Consider the following 19183-nt stretch of genomic DNA (forward strand, 5'->3'; position numbering starts at 1 on the left):
TGGATCAAGAAGATGTGGTTTATCTATACAATGGGAGAGAGGCAAACCATGAGAGACTCTTGAATGCTGAGAATAAACTGAGGACTGATGGGTGTGGGGGGGAGGGGGGAGATGGGCATAGAGGAGGGCACTTGTGGGGATGAGCACTGGGTGTTATATGGAAACCAACTTGACAATAAACTCTGTTAAAAAAAAAAAAGGAAAAAGAAATATTCACACAAAAATATTTATTTATTCAAAAGCATTCATTGCAACACTGTATAACAGCAACCAAAGAAGTACTAAGATAACTGCTTCAGTAAATGGCATTTTTATACAATGAAATAATTAAAAAGAAAATACATTATTTGTACTGAAATAGAAAGATGTTCACAGTGTATATAGTATATACATGAAAACAGATAGGCACTGGTATTTATACCAAACAAAATGAAACACCATAAAAATATCTGGTATTAACACCTCTTCTCCCTATGCAACTGGGCTAATGATTACTTCTTTTGGCTTACCTGCAATAATTTAGTTCAAGTGAAGAAAAAAAGGAGGCGTTTTTGTTTTATTCTAAGAAAAGCCAGCTAGGCATGCCAAAGGCTGCCTGGCTGCAATTTTGGTGTTTTTATTTCTACTTTAAAAAGCTGGGTTTCCCGGGGTGCCTGGGTAGCTCAGTCAGCTAAGGTCCAACTTCAGTTCAGGTCATAATCTCAGGGTTTGTTGAATTCTAGCCCCACACTGGGCTCTCTCTTGTCAGCGCAGAGGCCCCTTTGGGTCCTCTATCTCTCTGTCTGCCCCTTCTCAAATGCAGTTCCATACAATAGTCACCTAGTAAGCTGGGGTTTTTTTTTTACACATAGATAGATTCCTTGGTCCCAATTCCAATGATTCTGAGATGTAGACTCAGGCCCAGAAAGTTATACTTCTACCAAGTTCTCTAAGTATTCAGAGGAACAGAAACTTACTCATGGGTATAAACTATGAACAATGGAACCGTTGGATCAAAGAGTACATGTCTATTAAATCTGAGAAGATGCTGACATTTTATCTCTAGAAAAATTGCATTAGCCATGTGGCAAGACACTTTAGTTGCCTATAATATCCCCTCTCAGCATCTTCCTAATAAAACACTGTTCTTGGTCAAAGTAGCAATATACCTAATCCCAATAAAGAATCAGGACACTGAAAAGGACATCTGCTACAGAGCTCTGGGAAAGAGCTTGCTTTTCTGATTAAAAGGGACAGTCACAAATGCTGTAGATTCTACCAATTTTTTCTTCTTACTTTGAATATGATCATATCTAAAACAACCCATGTCCTTGAAGCAGTGAATATGGCCAGGAACTTAAGACAGCCAGCCCTGGGGCACCTGAGTGGCTAAGCAGGAAGATGGTGCAACTCTTATCTTGGGAATGTGAGTTTGAGCCCCATACTGGGTGTACAGATTAGTTAAATAAACATTTTTTTAAAAAACATGCCAGGGGCGCCTGGGTGGCTGAGTCAGTTAAGCATCCAGCTCTGGATTTTGGCTCTGGTTATTATCTCATGGTTCACAGGATCAAGCCCCACATCAGGCTCTGTGATGATAGTGCGGATTCTCTCCCTCTCTCTATTTTCATTTCCCCTTGTCAGCACTAAGCACCATAAAACTTAATTTTTGTCCATCTGATTAAAAAAAAAAGTATTACCTCATTGTGATTTGCATTTAACTATGATAAAGCTAAATTTCTGGGAGTTTTTTCTTACATGCCTTTTCACATCCTTTATTCATATTTTCTATTGCATTACTAATTTTTATCCTTACTGGCTTATATAAGTTCTTTGTAAACTAAGGAAATATGATCTTCATTGTAAAACATTTTGTGTTTTTTTTTAATTTTTAATTTTTTTAATGTTTATTCATTTTTGAGAGAGAGAATATGTGCACAAGCAGGGGAGGGACAGAGAGAGAGGGAGACAAAGAATCTGAAGCAGGCTCCAGGCTCTGAGCTGTCAGCACAGAGCCTGATGCGGGGTTCAACCCATGAACTGTGAGATCACGACCCAACCTGAAGAAGGACACTTAACCGACTGAGCCACCCAGGCACCCCAGAGTTTTTCTTCTTACTAGTTTGTGTTACAGAAAGTCAGCTGTCAAACAGATATGAAATCCAAATTTTAAAATATGTTTAGGACATTATTTAAAAATACAGTATGAAGAAAATTTTTTCCAAACAAAAACATTTAACATATTAAATCAGGAGACCTTCTGAGGCTGAATGCTACTGGAAGTATGAACTATACCAGGTAAATCTAAGGAATGTTAAAAAAGAAGTGGGGAGGGATGGGAAGAAGAGAGAAGAGAAAAACAAGAAAAGATGAGGGAGGAATTCAGGTGGAGACAAGAGTTTTTTAATGCCTGATGTATACCCAGTACACCCAGTGCTGGTAGAGAATACCGAAGTATAAGATAAAGTTCTTATTAATTCGTTGGGAGAGAGATAAAAAAAAAAAAAAAAATACAGACAAAATGAAAAGACAGAATTTTGGATGAAACAAAAGTTTAGAGAAATCTACTGAAAATTACAGTCATCTAGAAGACCCTCATGAAATACAGAAGGTGGTCTTAACTTGGAAAAACTATTAAGTTTTAGAATAACAGAAAAGGGCCTCCTGGGTGGCTCAGTCAGTTAAGGGTCCGACTTTGGCTCAGGTCATGATCTCGCAGTTCATGCGTTCAAGCCCCGCACTGGACTCTATACTGATTGCCAGCTCAGAGCCTGGAGCCTGTTTCAGATTGTGTGTGTGTGTCTCTCTCTGACCCTCCCCTGCTGTCACTGTCTCTCTCTCTCTCTTTCTCTCAAAAATAAATTAATTAAAAAAAAAAAAGATTGGCCCCTGATGGCCTCTGATTTTGGAATAACAGAAAAATAATAAATTATCCCAGAATAGAAAAAAGTCCACTTGACTTGGCAGAACAATCCTTCTTGACAGTAGACAAACAGGTAGTAATTAGGATTGATTCAATGATGAGAGAAACTGACCAGAATAAATAGGGCTTATATGGAGGAAGCAGCACTGTAAGCAGGGTGGTGCTCAAGGGATTTGAGAAGAAATGACAGAGATGAAGTCTACAGAGGATTCTGAGAAAAAATAAAACAAGGGGCAATCTCAGCAGTACATAGCATAGGATAATTCAAAGTACAGTATTACACTACCAGAAAAAATAAATTACTGCAATGACTGACTAATGTCCGAAGCTTTTCCAGGTTTAAGCTACTTGAAGCCCTAGAAAAGGGGAAAGAAGTTCTCATTTTTTCCTTTATCCCCCCGTTCTTTAAAGAAAAAACACATTTGAGGATTAATATCCAAATTAGTCACTGGTTTGTGTCTTTTTATTTCAAAGCCAGTCAAGAAAACAAAGAATGTTTGTTAATACATTCTGAGTCATTTACTACCTGCTCTATTCTAATTGCACACTTAAGTGGGACAAAGTAGTTTCTTCTGGCATCAGCAAATTTACCACACCCCTGCATCTTCAAACACTATCAATTACTCCGCACCCTGCAATTAAAGTGTTGTAAGAATTAAGAACATCATCGTTACCCTTAGGGAGATCATTTTTCTGATTACTCCAAAAATCACAGAGCCAAAAGAATACACTAAAGTTATTTTTTAGTAAGTTATTCCAACATATTCTTCATAATGTGGCAATTAACTAGTCCCACTTTATTCTTAACAACAACCAATAACTTCCAATTAGCAAAATCTCAAAGGAGTAAAAAATATCAAAAGGAAGAAGACAACAGTATGGTTTCAGCATAAAGACAAAGAGCAAAAAGTCCAGAAATAAAATTTCGCATATGTAAGTGATTTTCTTTTCAAGTTTTTATTTAAATTCTAGTTAGTTAACATATACTATATTGGCTTCCAGAATAGAATTTAGTAATTCATCACTTACCTATAACATTCAGTGCTCATCACAACATGTACCCTCCTTAATGCCCATCACACATTTTAGCTCATCCCCCCACCCACCACCCCTCCAACAACCCTGCCTTTGTTCTCTATATTTAAGAGTCTCTTATGGTTTGCCTCTCTCTCTCTTCACCCCCAACTTACCCTATGTTCATCTGTTTTATCTCTTAGGTTCTACATATGAGTGCAATGACATGCTATTTGTCTTCTCTGACCTATTTTACTTAGCATAATATACTCTAGCTCCATCCACATCATTGCAAATGTCAAGATTTATTTTGATGGCTGAGTAATATTCGATTATACGTACATATGTATGTATGTACGTGTATGTACACATACACACACACACACACGACTCTTTAACCATTCATCAGTCAACAGACATTGGGCTCTTTCCATAATTTGGCTACTGTTGATGCTTCTTAAAACATTGGTGTTCACATACCCCTTCGAATCAGTATTTTTGTTATCTTTTGGGTAAAAACCTCATAGTGCAATTGCTGGGTCATAGGATAGTTCTATTCAAAAAGGGTACCAAGATCACTCTATGAAGAAAGGGCAGTCTCTTTAACAAATGGTGCTGGGAAAATTAGATATTCACATGCAAAAGAAAGGAGTTGGATCGTTACCTTATACCATACACAAAAATTAACTCAAAATGGATTAAAAATCTGAATATAAAACCTAAAAATACAAAACTTCTAAGAGAAAAAATAGGAAATCTTCATTATATTGATTTTGGCAATGATTTCTTAGAAATGACACCAAAAACAAAGGGAACAAAAGTAAAAACAAATAGACTACAGCAAACTTTAACTCTTTTGTGGATCAAAGAACACAACAGAGTGAAAAGGCAACCTACAGAATAGGAGAAAATATGTGCAAATCTTATACCCAGTTGGGGGTTAATCTCCAGGATATATAAAGAACTACAACTCAGAACAACAACAACTTGATTTTAAAAATGGGCAAAGGACTTCAATAGACATCTCTCCACAGATGATGTGCAAATGGCCAACAAGCACATGAAAAGATGCTCAACATCACTAATTATTAGAAAAATGCAAATCAAAATCACAATGAGGTATTACCTCACATCTGTTATGATAACTACTATCAAAAAACCAGAGGGGCGCCTGCTCAGTCGGTTGGGTGTCTAACTCTTGATTTCAAGTCAGGTAATGATCTCATGGGTTCATGAGTTCAAGCCCTGCATCAGGCTCCTAGCACTGACACTGAGGAGCATACTTGGAACTCTCTCTCTCTCCCCTCTGTCTGCCCCTCCTACACACTCACTCTCTCAAATTAAATAAACTTAAAAACAGAAAATAAGTCTTGGTAAAGATGAGAAAAACTGTAATTCGTGTACACTGTTAGTGGAATTGTAAAATGATGTGACTGCTATAGAAAATAGTATGGTTTCCTGAGAAAAGTTAAAATAGAACTACTATGTATGACCTAAGAATCCCAATTGGTATATATCCAAATTAACTAAAAGTAGGGACTCAAAGAGCTATATGCACATCCATGTTCATTAGCAGCACTATCCACAACAGTCAAAAGAAAGAAGTAAACCAAATGTCCATTGACAGATAAACAACCAAATGTGGTATCTGCAATGAAATATTATTCAGCCTTTAAAATGGAGGAAATCCTGTCATATTCTACATGGATGAACCTTGAGGACATTATGCTAAGTGAAGTAAGCCAGTCACAAACCAAATTCATAGAAACAGAAAGTAGAATGTAGTTACCAGGGAATGGAGTGAGGGAGAAAAGGGGAGTTGTTTAATGAGTAAAGTTTCAGATTAAGATGAAAAATTCTAGTAATATGTTTACAACCATGTGAATATAATTAACACTACTGATCTATACACTTAAAAATAGCTAAATTTTCTGTTATGTGGTTTTTATCACAATGTAAAAAAGATAAGACCTTAATTATAACTAAACTAGGAAATACAAAGTACAAAAGACTAATATGAATTAGAATATCCAAATCTTCTTTCAGCATAAGATATAGTATGGTAAATATTAGAATAAACAGAAGGGATGGGGAGTAAGTCCTACTTCTCTCCCTTAATATAAGCATTTGATCCTAGGTCATCCTTACTTTCCTCACTTTTAAAACAGCTACTAATAATACTTGCATAAGGCTGTTAAGATCAGATGAGATAAAAGCACGTGGAGGTCTACAAATTCACATAAATGAAAGTATTACTGAAAACAACAAATTTCTTAGAAAGTTTTATCCAAACCTAAGATGTCATACTTTAAAATAATGAAGGAGGGGTGCCTGGGTGGCTCAGTCAGTTAAGCATCCGACTTTGGCTCAGGTCATGATCTCATGGTTTTGAGTTCAAGCCCCGCATCCAGCGCCATGCTGACAGCTCAGAGCCTGAAGCCCACTTTGGACTCCTTTCCTTGTCTCCTTTTCTCTCTGCTCCTCCCTTGCTCACACACACTCTCTCTCTCCTTCAAAATTAAACAAACATCTAAAAAAATGTTTTTGATAACAATGGAAAAGAAAAAAAAACTTCACAATGCACTTACATTTTTTTGCGTAAGTATTAAGAGGAACAGAGCTGTTGACTTCAACTTCATAACACTAGTAGTCAACACAGAATTTATCTGGAGTCTATCTTATTTCTTGATTTTTCAATTTAGACATTTTTTACTATCTTTCTATTACAGAAGACTACAGTTTAACTATTGTACCAAGCATACCTCTACAACTTCCCTCTCACATGCTCTAATTTCTATCAGTTTAGAGGTAAATCAACATTCAGGTTAGTATTAGCATACTAATGTAAACATTTTTTTCAAGCTATCTGATATACTATAATTACATTTCCTTGCTTCTACCTCTTTAAATCTTTCCTAATTATTTTCATATGTTTGGTTGTCACTGAAAAATGATTCTAAACTCCTGTAGAGCTCTTTTAAAAGTCCTTCAAAAACAAGTGACACTTGGGATGCCTGGCTGGCTCAGTTGGTAGAGCATAGAACTCTTGATCTCAGGGTTGTGAGTTTGACTGCGCCCCATGTGTGGCATAGTTTACTTAAAAACAAAAACAAAAACTGATGCTCATACTATCAAGTACATTTTCCCTTCAGAAGACATCCTTTCCGAAACCATCTAATCTGCAACAGTCTAAGCTGGCTTGTCTGGTCTAGGTTTGTCTGTTCATTTTGATCCAAGGAATTCCTTTCATTTATTTCTCATAATAACAGCCAAAATCCTTTTCTTTCTTATTCCCTCTTTTAGAGAATTATTTCTATAACTTTCTCAAAAAGGGTATGTGGTGTAAAAAATTAAGACTTTTCAATTCTAAAATCCTCATAACTGAATGACAGATTGTCTAAGCATGAAATTCTATAATGAAAATAATTGTTTCTTAAGAGTTCTGAAGGTCCTCCTCCTTGCTTTGGTGATAACTGATAAAAGTCTCTCTGCTCCTACCAAAGGTCATACCCTAAAAACTCATGATCTGATCATTTCTCCCACCCATCTTCTCAAGAATGCTGCTTCTTAAATATCTTCACTCTTCCTTTATCAGTTTCTCTCAGTGTATTAATCCCTTACACTAGCATTCAAACATGTGTAAATGTTATTCTTCTTCACATAATAAGATATATATATTTGGCTGGCTCAGTCAGTGGAACATGGAATTCTTGGTATTGGGGTCTTGAGTTTGAGTCCCATGTTGGACATATGGATTACTTTAAAAAAAAAGAAAAGAAAAAGAAAAAAAAGGAGGGGAGCCTACCTAGGTGGCACAGTCAGCTGAACATCCAATTTCTGCTCAGGTCATGATCTCACAGCTTGTGAGTTCCAGCCTTGCATCCAGCTCTGTGCTGATAGCTCAGAGCCTGGAACCTGCTTTGGATTCTGTGTCCCAGTCTCTCTCTCTGCCCTTCCCCTGATCGCGTTATTTTTCTCTCTCAAAATTAAACATTTAAAAAAAGAGAGAGCTTTGAAGGATTATTTCCATTGTTTACAAACGTAATTCATTGCTAGTGAGAAAATTCCTCTATATGTAACCTGTTTTTTCCTCCCAGGCAGTGTTTAACATCTCTCTTTATCCCAGGTGTTCCAAAATTCCATGATAGGTTATCTTTTTTTTTTTTTTTTTTTACAAATAGTTTATTGTCAAATTAGTTTCCACATAACACTCAGTGCTCATCCCCATAAGTGTCCTCCTCTATGCCCATCCCCCCTTCCCCCCACATCCATCAGTCCTGTTTTTGTCAGCTTCAAGAGTGTCTCATGGTTTGCCTCTCTCCCTTTCCCCCACCATTTCCACCCTTCTTCTCCCCCTTGTTCCTCTGTCAAGTTCCTCCTAATCCTCCTATACGTGCAAACATATGGTATTTGTCCTTCTCTGCCTGACTTATTTCGCTCAGCATAACACCCTCAAGGTCCATCCATGTTGCTACACACGGCCAGATTTCATTGTTTCTCATTGCCATGTAGTATTCCATGGTATAGATAAACCACATCTTCTTGATCCATTCATCTGTTGATGGACACTTAGGCTCTTTCCATGTTTTAGCTATTGTGGAGAGTGCTGCTATGAACATTGGGGTACATGTGTTCCTATGCACCATGATAGGTTATCTTAAGGTGAGTCTTTTCTACTCATTCTGCTGGCATTTATTTTGGAGGCCTACTCTAATCTAGATATTCATCATTCAATTCTTATGTTCCACATTTATCATTTAAGTGATATTTTCTCCACTTGGTTTTATCTTTTATCTTTTTCTGAACTCAAATTACGCAGGTGTTAGACCTTCTGGACTGATTTTCTACTTTTCTTACTTTTTCCTTCATTTACCCCATCGCTTTGATTCATTCTCCTCAGAAGTCACTTTTACTAGATTTTTAATATATGAAATCAAAATATTCTTTTATAATGCTCTGAAAAATCTATTTTATAGTTTCCTATTCCTGTTTCACTGGTGCAGTATCTCCTGATATTTCTCTATAAATCACTTTGAATTTTCTTCTATTCTCAGCACTGTCTCTTCTGAGTGTCTTCTGACTATTTGTTTTGGTCTCTCAAGTGGAGTGATCATCAAATTGCTGTTCAAGAAGTGTGAAGTATCACAAAAAATCAGAAGTTAGATACAAGTTTGGAAACCGGTGAGGCTCCACATAGGATGGCATACTATTGAGGGGGAACTCTAAATGTCAGTGCTTTACATCATTTCCCTTGTGTTCAGTTTTCCAAAAGAAGAATGTTCCAACTTAAAAATCTATAAAAAAGGCAACATGCATTCTGAGAGTAAAGAAAACAAACAGGGCTAGTGATGTCACCATTCAATATGTAAACTTTCATTCAATTTCCCATTTGCATCAAGACCCTCTGCCCTACCCCACCTCCCACCAGCTGTGACAAAACTTGTGTTTCCACCCTCTGCAAATAATAAACATTCAGTTTTTTGCTCTCATCCTACTTGGAAAAGGAAAATCTATGGTCTAACATACTTCAGACTTTCAACCAAGCCTCAAATTTTTAGATCCATTCAGCACTCTCATATTCAGAGGCACTTGGTACCTGGAATTCCTGAGCCTCTCTGGAGTTTTGTGAGAAGATCCATCTTATTTCTTATTAACCTCCTTTTCTGCAGGCACAGAACTGAACACAGGAAAATGAAAAACTAAATTCATCAGTTAAATCCTGTCCATCTGTTTCTTCCAAAATGTTAACTCTCATGTTGATACTTGCTGTTCTGGTTTTTGTTCTTTAAGGTTTACACGATTTTATTTTATTTCTTTTTTATGTTATTTTTTATTTTATTGAAATTAGGTGTACAAATTATGCTGAATCCCCTTCATTTAGTATTTTTAAAAAATTTCTAACCAATATCATTTCCTTGGGTAATAATATTTATTCAATATTTAGTGAGCAACCTCTGTGTGTCAGATACTACTGTTCTAGGACTGGAAATTTAACTGAACAAAACGAAGTCTTTAATCACAAGGAACTGACATCTTAGTTGAATAATACAGACATCTCTTTTTAAAAAAAGCTTACAGTATGTACATGGCATTAAGAGTTAAGAACAAAACAAAGGAGAAGATGAAGTCGTAATAAGAAAGTCAATTATACAGCTATGTGGAGCAAGACATTTCCAGGCAGCAGAAAGATCCAAGTTCGGAGACAAGTATTTATGTGGCATGTTCACAGAAACCAGCTAAGCAAGAAGGGCCTTATGTCCGGATTTGTTTAAATATCCCTCAATCTAATTTGAGTCCTTCCTAATAGTTACTAAGTATGTCACAGTAAATCTCACATAAATGCCCATTTTTGAAAAGCTTATTTCTTTGGGGTTATATTCTCAAATTTCAATATGCCAACATGTAGCATAAACCTTAAAATTAACATTTCTGTGGATAAAGGACCTGAACGTGAGACAGGAAACTATCAACACCCTAGAGGAGAAAGCAGGAAACAACCTCCTTGACCTCCACCGCAGCAACTTCTTACTTGACACATCCCCAAAAGCAAGGGAATCAAGAGCAAAAATAAATGATTGGGACCTCACCAAGATTAAAAGCTTCTGCACAGCCAAGGAAACAACCCAGAAAATTAATAGGCAACCAACGGAATGGGAAAAGATAGTTGCAAATGACATATCAGATAAAGGGTTAATATCCAGAATCTATAAGGAACTCACCAAACTACACGCCCAAAAAACAACCCAGTGAAGAAATGGGCAGAAGATATGAACAGACACTTCTCCAAAGAGGACATCCAGATGGCCAACAGACACATGAAACGATGCTCAGCATCCCTCCTCATCAGGGAAATACACATCAAAACCACACTGAGATACCACCTCACGCCAGTCAGAGTGGCTAAAATGAGCCAATCAGAGAACTCTAGATGCTGGCGAGGATGTGGAGAAACGGGCATCCTCCTACACTGTTGGTGGCAATGTAAACTGGTACAGCCCCTCTGGAAAACAGTGTGGAGGTTCCTCAGGAAACTAACAATAGAACTCCCCTAGGACCCAGCAATAGCACCGCTAGGAATTTACCCAAGGGATACAGAAATGCTGAGGCATAGGAGCACATGGACCCCAATGTTCATAGCAGCACTCTCCACAATAGCTAAAACATGGAAAGAGCCTAAGTGTCCATCAACAGATGAATGGATCAAGAAGATGTGGTTTATCTATACCATGGAATACTACATGGCAATGAGAAACAATGAAATCTGGCCATGTGTAGCAACATGGATGGACCTTGAGGGTGTTATGCTGAGCGAAATAAGTCAGGCAGAGAAGGACAAATACCATATGTTTGCACGTATAGGAGGATTAGGAGGAACTTGACGGAGGACCAAGGGGGAGAAGAAGGGGGGAAATGGTGGGGGAAAGGGAGAGAGGCAAACCATGAGAGACTCTTGAATGCTGACAAAAACAGGACTGATGGATGTGGGGGGGGGAGGGGGGGATGGGCATAGAGGAGGACACTTATGGGGATGAGCACTGAGTGTTATGTGGAAACTAATTTGACAATAAACTATTTGTAAAAAAAAAAAAAAAAATTAACATTTCTGGAATTTCCTCTTAAAGAAATAATAATGAATCCACAGGCATACTATTAAGAAGTTTTAGACTAACAAAGTCAATAAAAGTGAAATACCTAAAAATAAGTGACATTTCTATAGTTAGAAATAATTTAACCATCTTTTGGTACACTATGCACTCCAACTCATATCACTCCAATAAACATACTAATTTCTCATAGTGAGCTATTTGCTACAACCAGTGGTCAGTCTTTATCCTATTAGATCTCCATTAATCCTCCAATTCCTTCTAAAAATTCTTTACATCTCCAAGAAATAAATCTATTATGATACCAAACTCCCAATCCCCTAACCTCATTTATAATCTTGCCTCTTTTCCCCCTCAAGGTATTTGTTTTGTACCTCTACTATAGCACTCCTATAAAGGCTGAAATACATAATCATTACTGGTCCTCCTCCTTGCCTTGATCATAACTGATAAAGTATCTCTACTCCTACCAAAGGTCATACCCTGAACTCATGATCTGATCATTTCTCCCACCCATCTTCTCAAGAATGTTGCTTCTTACATTATCTTTACCCTTCCTTTATCAGTTTCTCTCAGTGTAAAACCTCTTCTACTAGCATTCAAACATGTATAAATATTTTTCTTCTTCTATATAATAATTTATAACATATATACTACAATTTAGCTTAACTTATGTTCTAAGGACAAAACCAATGAAGCTGTCTATGAAGCTGTCTAAGCTTGTCATCTCTACTTCTGTAACCTCCATTTACTCTTCAATTTGATTTCTTCATCACTCTGAAATTTGCTAAGGTCACAATGCTCTTGTGTATAAATCCAATTAAATGCTTCCTAATTCATCTTTTTTATCTACTCTTTCCTTTTTGGTTGATTGGTTGGTTGGTTGTTTTTCTCTGATCTACTCTTCACAGCATCCAACAAGAATGATGACTTTCTACTTGAAAGGTTCTCTTTTCTTGCCTTTTCTGACATATTACAATTTACCTAGCTTTCCTCCTACCTTCTTAGACTGCTCCCTTACTATTCAGAAGAAATTTTTTTCTTCTCAAAGTACTATTGAGTCCTTGGATAGCACCCAAGATTTTGTCCTCTGCTCTCTCCTTTTCTCAACCAACACTCTCCTTGGGGTGATAATGTCCTCCTGCTTGACAGATTTTCTCACTTGGCTTCCAAGTCACACCTCTCTTCTTCCTACCTCTCTATCACTCTTTCTCCCGAGTGCCGGTCTCCTGAGGCAAATTGGGTATTCCTCTTCTACCTGGTGTTTTAGAGTGCCCCAGGATTTAATCCTTGGTCATCTACTTCTATCTCCATTAACTGCCCAATCTCACTTGGTTTTAAATACCAATTTCGTGCCAACTCCCAAATTCTATCCCCAGCCCACTTTTCCAGACTCCAGATCCATATTTCCAAGTATATATACTTTTATCATCTGCACATACAGTCATTTCAAATTATAAAATGTCCTTAAGAGAACTTCTGAGTTGTCCCCCAAAACCTGCTCTATCCATTTCCTTCTCCATCTCTGACAGAAAAATCCCTCCTTTCAGCTGCTCAGGACAAAAATCTTGGAAGCTATCCTTGACTCTTCTTTCTTCACACCCAACCAATTTGTTATGGAATCTCCCATATATATTCAGCATCCCACTTTTAATTTTCATTCAAACCCTCATCTCTCATCTCTAATATTATTATAGTCTTCCATAACCTTCTACAGGTCTCCTACTTCTCTTTTGCTGCATCCCACCACCTCCCCATCCCCAGTCCATTCTCAACACAGCAAATAGTTTTCTTTTTAAAACATAAATAAGACCATGTCACTCCACTCCTTTTGACCTCATCTTCTCCTACTCTTGGCCTCACTCAGTCCTAGCCACACTGACATCTTTTCTCTAAAACAAACCACACTCTCCAGCCTTACAGCCTTTAAACTGGCTGTTTCCTCTAGCAGCATTATTTTCTCCCAAATTCCCATATGGATAACTTCCTTATCTCCTTCTTTGTTGAAATGTCACTTTCTCAGTAAGACCTACCTGGGCAACCCTATTTAAAATTGTAACTTGCTCCCATCCCCAGCAAACATGATCCCTTTACCTTCCTCTATCTTTTTTTTAAGATTTATTTATTTTTGAGAGCGCACAAGCAGGAGGGAGGTGGGCAGAGGATCTGAAGTGGTCTCTGCACTGACAGCAGAGAGCAGACACAAGATCATGACCTGAGCTGAAGTCAGACACTCAACCTACTAAGCCAACTAGGTGCCCTATTTTTTTTCCCTTTATTCACAGTATTACACTATAACATGGTAAATAATTTACTATTTGGTATACCCTAACATTAAGAATTAACCACCCCTTTCTTTTTACTCACAGTAGTACTGTTACAGTCTAACTAATCATTATCTTCCTCACTAGACCAGTATTCTTCAAACTGCATACTGCTTCAGACCAGCTTTTTCCTTTTCGTGAATGAAAAATAGAGAAAATTTTTATCAGAGTGCTTTGCACATTGTAAAGGTATATTCTTTTGTGACATTTGGTGTGATTACACACACACACCATTTAACTATTGCACACTGAGCACACTGAAGACATTCATTATTTTTGAAAGAATGAATAAGAAAGCATGTCATCATCTACTGCTATGACTTCAATTACTAGCTATTTGTAATAATAGTAAGACACCATCTATTGAACAAATACTTTGTTAAATGTCAATTACCCATTCTTAAGAATGGGAAAAACAAAACTAAGATCAAATAATTTGTCCAAGGTTATATGGTTGGTAAGAATCAGAGCCAGGATTAAAATCCATCCTAACACCAGAACTCTCCTCTGTTCTCTACTAACTTTTGCAGACAAGAAATTCTATTTTTGTTGACGTTTGGTTTGGCTTGGTTTTCCAATTGAGCTCCTTTCAACTTCAAGGCCTTAGTGTACCCAGTGTCTTCTATCTAATATGCTCTCCAACCCTTCTACCTAATCCCCACTTAGAATCTTCAACCTAGCTGAAGCCTACTCATTCCTCTGAGTGAAGTTTAGTATTCCCAAACCTTCCAAATTAGTCAGGTTCCTTCAGTGAAGCTTCCATAGCATTCTTTTTCTCCATAGCACACATCCTATTTGTGGTACTTGTTCCATATCATCTTCCCTACTAGATTACAAGTTTCTTTAGAGTAAGGAGCAGATCTACCAATACAAAGGAATACGGTACACCTGTAGGCCTAGTACACAATTTATTTAATAAATAGCATGAGAGTCCTTAGTCCCACTGATCCCACCCCAACGAAAAACTAATATACTACTTTCATAAGCAAATAAGAAATGGTATAATAAAGTACTTGGGCTTTAGAGCCAGAAAGAAGAGAATTAAAGATCTGGTCCAGTTACACATTAGGGAACACTGAGCAAAATACTTATCCTCTCTAAGCCTCATTCACAAAATAATCACACTTATCTTGCTCTAAAGATTAACTATCCTTTTCATTTACCTACTGCTACAACTTAAGTAATTATTATCTCCCCTCTTTAAAAAAAAAAGTTTATTTTTTAATGTTTATTCATTTTTCAGAGATAGAGACAGAGTGCAAGCAGGGGTGGAGCAAGAAGAGAGGGGGAGAAAGAATCCTCAGCAGGCTCCAGGATTTGAGCAGTCGGCACAAAGCCTGACATGGGGCTAGAACTCACAAATCAACCAGGAGATCATGACCTAAGCTAAAGTGGGACACTTACCCAACTGAGCCACCTAGGTGCCCCAAAGTTTATTTATTTAAGCAATTGCTATGCCCAACAGGGGTCTCAAACTCACAACTAAGAGATCTTGCTTTACTGATTGAGCCAGCAAGGTGCTCCTATTTTATCTCCCCTTCTTGAGTAATGTTTATCAAACTTCAGATTGCTTCAAATCAGCTTCTCATTTTTTTAATAGAAAAATATACAATTGAAAACAAAATATCAGAGTTCATGCACATATTAAGGGCCTACTGTTGAAATACATACAGAAAGCAACTACTGTTTTTTGGGATGCAATATTACATGTAGAGATTATTATGGGTCTCAGTCAAAAAAAAATTTGAAAAACTGCTAGACTATTGCTACGGATAAATTAATATTACTATAATATTAAACTCAGCAGAAGAGAAGCCTTAGTTTTGTTCAGTACTGTGTTCCCAGAACCTAAATAAAACAGTGTTTGGTATGTAATAGCACATTAAATATCTGTTTAAAAAAAAAAGTGAGTGACAAATTTGGTCATAACTTTTAAATGTTTTATTTATTTCTGAGAGAGAGAGAGACAGCATGAGCAGGGGAGGGTCAGGGAGAGAGGGAGATACAGAATCTGAAACAGGCTCCATGCTCTGAGGTGGCAGTCAGCATAGAGCCTAGGCGGGGCTTGAACCCACAAACCGTGAGATCACAACCTGAGCCGAAGTCAGAGGCTTAACTGACTGAGCCACCCAGGTGCCCCTGGTCATAACTTTTCAAACATACTAATCCTACGGTATTCCTCCTTATTGCCATTTACAAAGCCCAATAAATTTTTCGTGTCTGAGCCTTGGCTCACTCTATTTTCTGAGACTAACAAAACTTTCCTCCTTTTCTCAACTCACCAAACCAATTAATGCCTTTTTACTATATGCACTTTCTTATAAAATCATATTAGAGACCTAAGTTCATAAGCAGGAAAGGAAACATGATAAATTATAAAGTGACTGTGTAGTACATTAAAAAATATAGTTCTATATCATACATTTAATAACTTTGAGTTCAGTTATAACATACATTAAACATTAAAACTAACAATTCAGCACACCATCTTAAAATTTAAAAGGTCTTTTGGAGGATCACTTAACCCATACTCAATTGAAGGAGATACAGAATCGGAAGCAGGCTCCAGGCTCTGAGCTATCTGTCAGCACAGAGCCTGACGCCGGGCTCAAACCCACGAACCCTGTGATCATGACCTGAGCCAAAGTCAGAAGCTTAACCAACTGAGCCACCCAGGTGCCCCAGAATGGGAAATCTAATTTAATACCTTATAACATACATTAAACATTAAACCTAATAATTCAGCATGCCATCTTAAAATTTAAAAGGTCTTTTGGAGGATCACCTAACCTATACTTAAATAAGAATGGGAGGGGAGCCTGGGTGGTTCAGTCAGTTAAGTGTCCGACTTTGGCTCAGTCATGATCTCACGGTTTGTGGGTTCGAGCGTTGGGCTCTGTGCTGACAGCCAGCTCAGAGCCTGGAGCCTGCTTCAGATTCTGTCTCCCTCTCTCTCTGACCCTTCCTGCTCACGCTGTCTCTCTCTCTCAGAAATAAAACATTAAAAATTTTTTTAAAAAAGAATGGGAAATCTAATTAAACACTTTCTCTTTTATTCTCTGTAGACACTCAAAATCATGCCATTTATTATTCCTTTCATAAACAGAGCAACACACACACAAAAAAAATCCAAGGACTAAAAAGTCAGTAGTTTGAGTACTGCAAATCAACTAGCTTTACAATCTACAAGTTACACTGTTCCTCAATCACAATAAGCAATTTGAAAACAAATGTTGTTCAGAAAAGAGACTACCATAACCACTGGTTTTGGCAACTATTTTCAGAGGCTAAATAAAATGTTCAGATTGATCTTTTTTAAGTTTCCATATATTAAGCACTTAGTATGTTCCAAAAACTATACTTTATGCAATATATATTTACATAAGTGTATGGGTCATTTTCAGGTCTTTGGAAAAAAAAATCACCGTTTGACTGGAACTACTACTTTCTTTCTCCTTTGACTATTTTTCACTCACACAAAAAATCCTATGTTTTATGCGGAATTACTTACTAACATACCACAGAGGGTTCTGTCCTATTTATTTAGTTCTTAAGATTTTATTTTTAAGTAATCTCTACACCTGATGTGGGGCTTGAACTCATAACCCTGAGATCAACAGTCCCATGCTCTACTGACTGAGCCAGTCAGGCGCCCCTGTTCCTTCTCTTTAAAACATGGTGCAGGGGAGCCTGGGTGGCTTAGTCGGTTGAGCGTCCGGCTTTCGCTTAGGTCATGATCTAGCGGTTCGTGGGTTCGAGCCCCGCGTCGGGCTCTGTGCTGACTGCCAGCTCAGAGCCTGGAGCCTATTTCAGAGTCTGTGTCTCCCTCTCTCTCTGACCCTCCCCTGCTCATGCTGTCTCTCTAAGAGAAAAAAAAAAAAAAACTTGGTGCACATGTACACACATTTTATCATTTGATTTATAAAATTCTTTTTCTTATTCCACTATATGTAAGCAAGTAAAAATATTACCATATACTCTGTCCCCCTCCCCCCCCCAAAAAAGAAAGAAAGAAATGCTGCTTTTCAATTCTCACTTCAAATATCTCATACCAACTACTAATTAGCCACCTTTGGTCAACCCCTAATTATTCCAGAGTTCACAGTCTAAGAACTACTGTTCTTTAGTAGAACTACTTTAGCTCACTGTATCCCTACCAGAAGCTGAACAGCGGAAAGTTCCAACTTTTGCAACTCTAGTATGAAGTTATAAATGGAAGAGGGGGTACCTGACAGTTTTTTGGGTTTTTTTTTTCCAATCCCCTTAAGCTCCCAGAGACACCAAAACACATAAGTTCCAACAGGAGCGTCATAGAAAACACAAGTTCCAAAATGAGCTTCATACTTCCCTGTATGAAATTTGTTTTAAGCTTCAACCTTTCCAGCTGTAAAAAAATTTAAAGTATTTCTGAACATATTGGATCTGTTGCCAAATAGCATGAAGTCCTTACACAGAAGGCAACATGAACATCAAACTAAAAAATAGGCATTAAATAATATGGTATTATAATATTATCGATAACAAGAACAATACTACTTATTAATTTAAAGATGTGGTTGCAGAGCGAGAAAAACACCAGTGTTGGGGTCTCTGACTATAAAAGGTAAACATTATTTTTAAATAGATTTCTTTAAAAGATCCTACTGAGGTCTTCAATGTCTGTTTTTCCTGCTTCTATCCTATGCCGCCAAAAGCTCTGGCTGATGGATGGGTTCCTGTGACTCAGGGTCTTAAAAGTGTGGCTTGTGTAGTCAGAACGCGGAGCGCGCCCCTACAAGCGCCCACAAGCTTTAATTAACAGAATTTGAATTCTCCCAATTCTCTAGCGGCTACTATTGGGTTCCTTTCACTCCCAGCCGTCCCGGCACACTGGTTTCTAGCTCTTAGGAAGCAAGGGCTTCAGACTTACCCGCAAAACGCTTCCTAAATCAAGGGGGAGGCCCACATTTCCCCGCCCTCCATAAGCGCTCGTCAGAGAAGCGTTTGGTCTAACTAAGAAAAGAAACCTCGCGCTGCTCCACCCAACAGGTGGGAAGGAGAAAGGAATGGACAGCTGGGAGCTGAGGCGAGGCCAGGCCTGGCCTCAAACAGGGCGGCAGAGGGAGGCCGCAACCCCAGCGCGGCCTGAAACAAGGCAGGCCCCTTCCTGTCCCTCGAATCACCACCCCTCACCCCAGCCAATTCCAAAATGCCCGCTCCGGCTGACCTGACGACGGATGCCACTCAAGGCCATGAGCCGCAGTCTGAGCCAACCGAGCCGAGGATGGCACTTCCACCGTCTCCGTCCCACAGCCACCGCAGCGGCCGCCACCGACACCAGGGCCGCCTCGTCGAGAGCG

General features: G+C 38.1%; 1 protein-coding gene across 1 annotated transcript in view; it reads right to left on the reverse strand.

Moving 5' to 3' along the window:
* PRPF39 (pre-mRNA processing factor 39) overlaps positions 1-19183 on the reverse strand; it is a 44955-nt gene extending 25772 nt beyond the window's left edge. The window contains exon 1 of the mRNA XM_039257418.1: positions 19051-19183. The gene's annotated coding sequence lies outside the window, so the exon portion shown is untranslated. The remainder of the gene's footprint in view (positions 1-19050) is intronic.

Source organism: Hyaena hyaena, unplaced genomic scaffold (assembly GCF_003009895.1).
Source record: "Hyaena hyaena isolate Hyena2069 unplaced genomic scaffold, ASM300989v1 scaffold_621, whole genome shotgun sequence".
Taxonomy (NCBI): domain Eukaryota; kingdom Metazoa; phylum Chordata; class Mammalia; order Carnivora; family Hyaenidae; genus Hyaena; species Hyaena hyaena.